General features: G+C 45.5%; 1 protein-coding gene across 1 annotated transcript in view; it reads right to left on the reverse strand.

Annotated features, from left to right (window-relative positions):
- Positions 1-3,029, reverse strand: part of Fam222b (family with sequence similarity 222 member B) — a 53,840-nt gene extending 50,811 nt beyond the window's left edge. Inside the window, exon 1 of the mRNA XM_038327696.1 lies at positions 2,888-3,029. The gene's annotated coding sequence lies outside the window, so the exon portion shown is untranslated. The remainder of the gene's footprint in view (positions 1-2,887) is intronic.
- Between the last annotated feature and the right edge of the window lie 2,971 nt (positions 3,030-6,000).

Here is a 6,000-nt window from a genome sequence, read left to right on the forward strand (position 1 = left end):
GGACCTCCCACCTAGCTTTCACATTCCCCAGCAGCTAGCTCCAATTATAGCCTGGGTCAGCAGGGATAGCTCAAGTACACCCCTTATGTTTAGACAGAGTTCCACTGTGTAGGCCTGGCTGGTCTGGAACTCACTATGTAGACCAGGCTGGCCTCAAACTCAGGGACTAGCCTGCCTCTCCTGCTCCACCACATCCAGTCCTCAATCCCCTTTAAAAACTACCCCTGCTGGGCTGGAGAGATGGCTCAGAAGTTGGGAGCACTGACTGCTCTTCCAGAGGACCCAGGTTCAATTCCCAGCATCCACATGGCAGCTCACAATTGTCTGTAACTCTGGTTCCAGGGGATCCGGCACCTTCACACAAGCATACGTACAGACAAAACACCAAAGACATAAAATGAAAGCAAATAAATTATTTTAAAAAAGAAAAAAAAAAAACTAGGAGTGGTGGCGCACTCTTTTAAACCCAGCACTCAGGAGGCAGAGGTAGACAGATTTCTGTAAGTCTGTGGCCAGCCAGGTCTACATAGTGAGTTCCATAACAGCCAGGGATATTACAGAGAAGCCCTGTCCTGAGAGGGGGGGGGGACGGGGGGGGGGGGAGAAGGAAGAGAAAAGAAAGAGATCGGTGGGGGGCTATCCTCTAACCAGACAGAGAATTTATTGGGAGAGTCAAATAACTAGATAGAACAAAAAAGGTTAAATGTTGCTATATAGTTTCAGGAGAGAAACATAAAAATAATGTGTTACCAGACAGAGTTAAAGACAGCTAGGGTTCACTTCCTCCACGCCTCTAGAAGAGTTCACTCCTCTTATCTGTGGATTTCATGGATCTAGCACAGCCACTCCCACCTTTATTCAGCTATAGCAATCACTCCCCAGTTTTCAAAAGGCCTCACCATTTCAAGCTCTCAGTCCTCAGAACCAGCAGAGCTAAAGTGTCTGCCTTCCTGCCCACTTGAAAGGCATCTGCACTTATCTTTCGAAAGCTGTGCCTAGAAAAGCACTCTCTCTCCACCGAAGCAGGTGGTTTAACTCTGTCCTCTGCTTTATCTACCCTCAACAACAAAGACTCGAGAGTGCTCCTCCAGTCTCTAAAGAACCAGCCGTCTCTTGGGCCCTTGCACAACTCCCTACTTGTCTTTTTCACTCTAAAGAAAAGATTCCACAGACAGGAGAGTAACAACAACAGAAAGAGTTGAAAAGCTGCTGTACACCAATCTGAGCTCCAAAGCAGAGAATCCCCTGGGGCAACCAGACTCTTGCAAAGGAAGCTTTTACAATTAAAAAAATATCAGGGTCTAGCAGGCAATTCTTCCATTATTGTCATACCCTTTGGTTTCTTTGCAGTGTGCTAAATAAATTTGTTCTTTTTTCTACAAAATGGAGAAGAGGGTGAATCTCTTAGAACTGGTGTTATGGATAGTTGTGAGCCATCATGTAAGTGCTAAGAATGGAACCTGGGTCCTCTTTAAAAGCAACAAATTCTGTATGAGCCATCTCTCCAGCCTCCAAATAAACAAACGATTTTTTTGAATAAAAATAATAGAAGCTTGTTCTGGGCTAGATGATATTAAAAAAAAAAAAACTGTAATCCTAACTACTTGGGAGGCTAAGACTGGAGGATTGCAAATTCAAGCCCAGCCTAGGTAAATTAGTAAATTAAAAAAAAAAATACAAAAGGGGCTAGTAGCAGGGCACCTGCAGAGTAAACTCAAAACCCAGGCTCAGGTTCCAGTATCAAAACAAGTAAGTATAGACTGGGGAGATGGTGATGGCTCAGCAATAAATCGCTTGGCACACAAGCAATAACTGAGGACCCCTCCAAAACCTCAGCCAGGTATGCCAGTGATCTCAACTACTGGGAAAACACAGGCAGGACTGTTAATTCAAAACTAACGTGCTTAAATTCAAGACCCGGTCTCAAAATAAAAAGTAAAAGGAAGGCTGAGGATGTAGCTCAGTGCTTCAGTCTTGTCCATATTTCCTCCTCTTGGGTCAGGAGCTGCAGCTGCATACCATTCCCAGGAGTACGGTACTTTTCCCATACAATTTGACAGTCAAGTTGTCACACCACAGAATAAAGTGTTATTTCCACAGATGTCTGCTGTGCTTATGCAGAAAGCACGTTTTTTGTTCACTGAGGTTTTACAAATATGCTTTGTTTTTACTGAGAAATCAGTCACTCCATTAATAATCATAGGGTCTAAAACATATAGCATTGTCGGTACATAGCATCCGCATGGTACTTACAACCTATCGATTTCATAAGCACTCTCAACCACATACATGAAGCTTACAAAAGCCCTGCATTTAGTATTGCATCTTCCAGAGAGTCAAAAAGGTTAAGTGGGTTCTATCCAAGGTTATCGATCGGTTTATCTGTGATGGACTTGGTTCCAAACCTGACTCCAAGTCCTTGGCTCTTTAACCTAGATCCTCCTGGATTTAAACAGAGCTTTCGATTCCTAAGCATTACCCAGGACACACCATAACTTCAGTGACTAGCCCTTCTCTGCCTGATTCAGAGTTGGCTTCTTCAGCTCCAGCACGGCTTTTATTTTCCACCACCCTTCCCCCAGCAACCATTCTCTGAAAGAAGCGGAAAGGGAGAGGCGACCCAAAGCTCCTGGGGGAAGGGATGATGACAAACCAGGCAACGCAAGGCACTGGCCCTGCCGTGAGCTCCTTCACTCCACGAAACGCAGCCCCTTCCCTCCGCCAAGCTGTCCGGCTCTGGGACTCACGACCTAGTCATCCAAGCTCCAAATTCTCCCACCATCACCTCAAACTATCCCTCCCCCACGACCCTCCGTCCCCAACCAGTAGAGGCCAACCCGCCACATCTGCACTCCCCAGGGTGGATTCCCCTTAAACTTGCACTTACTGTCGGTGACTGGGCCCGGCCCTCATGGCTGCTCCGTTGTCGCCCGTCGCCGCGCCACTGCTGCTCCACGCCCCAGCTTCTCAGTCACAGCCGCCGTCCGGACTGGCCCGGAGCCGCTCTTGCGCCTGCGCAGCCCGGAGTGCCCGGGCCCTCTCAGGCAGCCTGCGCCTGCGCATCTTGCTCCGGGGGCGTCTTTCTCAGTGCCTGATGGCCGGCTTCTCTTGAGTCTCAAGTGCGCATCGCCACCGGCTGGCCTTGGGTACTTAAAGTCTTAGAGAATAAGGCTCCCTTACTTAAAAAAGTAAGGCCTCTAGAATATCTTGCCTAGATTACTAAAGTCTTGAGCTGTGACTTATCTAAGAGGTCATACATTTAAAGACTTCCAGCATTCTGGATCCTGCTTGCTTTTAAAAAGGCTGATGTTTTAGGCATCGAGGAAATTGCAGGTGAAAGTTCCCTACTGTTCATCTCCAACCGTAGAGTCTGATCTTTTTGCAAACTGGAAAAGAAGACCTTTAGCCCTGTATGTATGGTAGTAACACACGCTTGTTAACCCAACAGCTCTTGGAAGATTAATACAACCGATTATGAGCGGCTAAACATAGGTCCTAGGAACCGAACTCCAGACCTCTGCATGAGTGCTAAGCATCTATCTCTCCAACACCTATACATATATCTTTAATGGGACTCTTCAGGCCAAGCGGTGGAGACACACACCTTAAATCGCAGCATTGGGAGGCAGAGGCAGATGGATCTCTGTGAGTTCGAGGCCAGCCCGGTCTACCAAGCGAGTTCCAGGACAACCAGAACTACACTGAAAGGCTCTGTCCCCCCAAAAGAAACTAGGTGTTACTTCTTTCTGCCTTTTCAGAGAAATACCTAGGAACCTGAGGATTTTCAGAGGCTTACACCAGTATCAGTATTGTGGTAATGACAACGATGACGACTTTGGCTCTGTAAAATACAATCTTATTATGTAACCCACGGGTGGTCTTGACTCCCTATGTAGTCCATGTTGGCCTCAAATTTATTATCATCCTGCCTGAGCTTCCTGAATGACAAGATTACAGTCATGTATTACCATGCCCTGCATATGCTTATGGTTTTTAAGAATATAATTCTAGCTGAGCAGTGGTGGCTCACGCCTTTAATTCCAGCACTCAGTAGTCAAAGGACAGGTGGATCTCTGTGAGCTCAAGGCCAGCTTGGCCTAGAGTGAGTTCCAGGGCCGCCAAGGCTACACAAGGAGACCCTGTCTCGTAATATATATATATATATATATATATATATATATATATATATATTCCTATGTTGCTACATTAGTATGTACTAATTGGCATATATAATACAGTACACACAGTTTCAAACTTAATGAGTGAGCTGCCTTCTACCTGGTCTGGGGTGGAGGGACTCTCAAATTTAATTAGGGTTGCTTACATAGGTGACATTGTTAACAGGAGTATGGACAACTTAACCAGCAGCTGTCGTACTGGACAAAATGTCTCTCTTCTCTCATTTTTTTATTTTTCTTTTTTAAGTGTCTTCCAGGGGCTGGAGAACTGGCTCAGTAATTTAGAGCCCTTGTTGCTCTTGGAGAGGAGCTGGGCTCTATTCTGAGAGCCTACATGGTAGCTCACAACAATCCATAACTCCGGTTTCAGATGCCCGTTTCCTGCCTCCTCAAGCACCAGGCACACACATGGAGTACATGCAGGCAAAACACTCATACATATAAAATAAAAAAATCTAAAAGTGTCTTCCAAATAACTATGAGCATTTCTCAACTATGTTCTGGGTGCTGTTCTTTTTTTAATATTTATTTTATGTGTATGGAAGTTTTGTCTGCATATATGTATGTGTGTGCACCACGTGTGCATGCCTGATGCTCTAGAAGACCAGGAAACTGTCACATTCCTTTGAACTGTAATTATGGATAGTATGAGCTACCCTATCAGTGCTGGGAATCAAGCCATCTCCTCTGCAAGAGCAGCGTCTTAGGGTATCTATGGCTGTGACGGAATACCATGACCGAAAGCAACTTGGGAAGAAAAAGGCTTATTTTTTTGCTTACAAATTTCCACAAATCCTAGTCCATCATCAAAGGAACACAGGGCAAGAACTCAATGACTGCTAAAGAGGCCATGGAGTGCTGCTTACTCAGCCTGCCACCTTCTCTTCTTCCTCTCTTTCGCTCTCTCTCTCTTTTCTGAGACAAGGACTTTCTATATAGCCTTGCCTTAGCTTTCCTGGAACCAATCTGCTTTTTTTCTTTTTCTTTGTTTGTTTTTTAAGACAGGGTTTCTCTATGTAACAGCCCTGTCCTGGACCTCTATTTGTAGACCAGGCTGGCCTCAAACACACAGAGATCCACCTGCCTCTGCCTCCCGAGTGCTGGGACTAAAGGTATGCGCCCCTACCCCCTGGCCCAGCCTCCTTTCTCACAGCACCCAGGACCACCAGCACTCCAGTATCAATAGCCAATCAAGAAAATGCCCTACAGGCTTAATTACAGCCCCATTTTCTTCTTTGTTTTCAAGACAGGGTTTCCTTGTGAGCCCTGGCTGTCCTTAAACTCAAGCTTTGTAGATCAAAATATCTTCCAACTCAGAGATCCACCTGCCTCTGCCTTCCCAGTGCTGGGACTAAAGGAGTGCACTGCCACTTCCAGGCTTACCGCTCCATTTTATGAAAGCATTTTTCAATTGAGGTTCTCCCACACACAGATGATGTTATCTTATGTCAAGTTGACATAAAACTAGGCAGCAAAGTAGTCATTCTTTTTAAGTGCAGAGCCATCTCTCCAGCTCCCTCTTGTTATTTTTAAGATCTCATACATATAGCCCCAGTCTGGCCTTGAACTCCTGGTCATCCTGCCTCTACCTCTAACTGCTGAGATTACAGACACACACCAGCACTCCTAACACAAAGTCATTTTGAGGTGTGTAGAGTAAAAGATCACAGCTGACAGAATTAGGTACTGGTCAGTAACCAGGACATCCTGTGAGCTAGCTCCTAGCTTGAAAGACTTGACACTATTCAAGGTGACACGTTTGTAATCTCTGCACTTAAGTGGACAGAAGGGCTGTCTCAAATCAAGACCATCTTTAGAAAAA

The sequence above is a fragment of the Arvicola amphibius genome, chromosome 4 (genome assembly GCF_903992535.2).
Source record: "Arvicola amphibius chromosome 4, mArvAmp1.2, whole genome shotgun sequence".
Taxonomy (NCBI): domain Eukaryota; kingdom Metazoa; phylum Chordata; class Mammalia; order Rodentia; family Cricetidae; genus Arvicola; species Arvicola amphibius.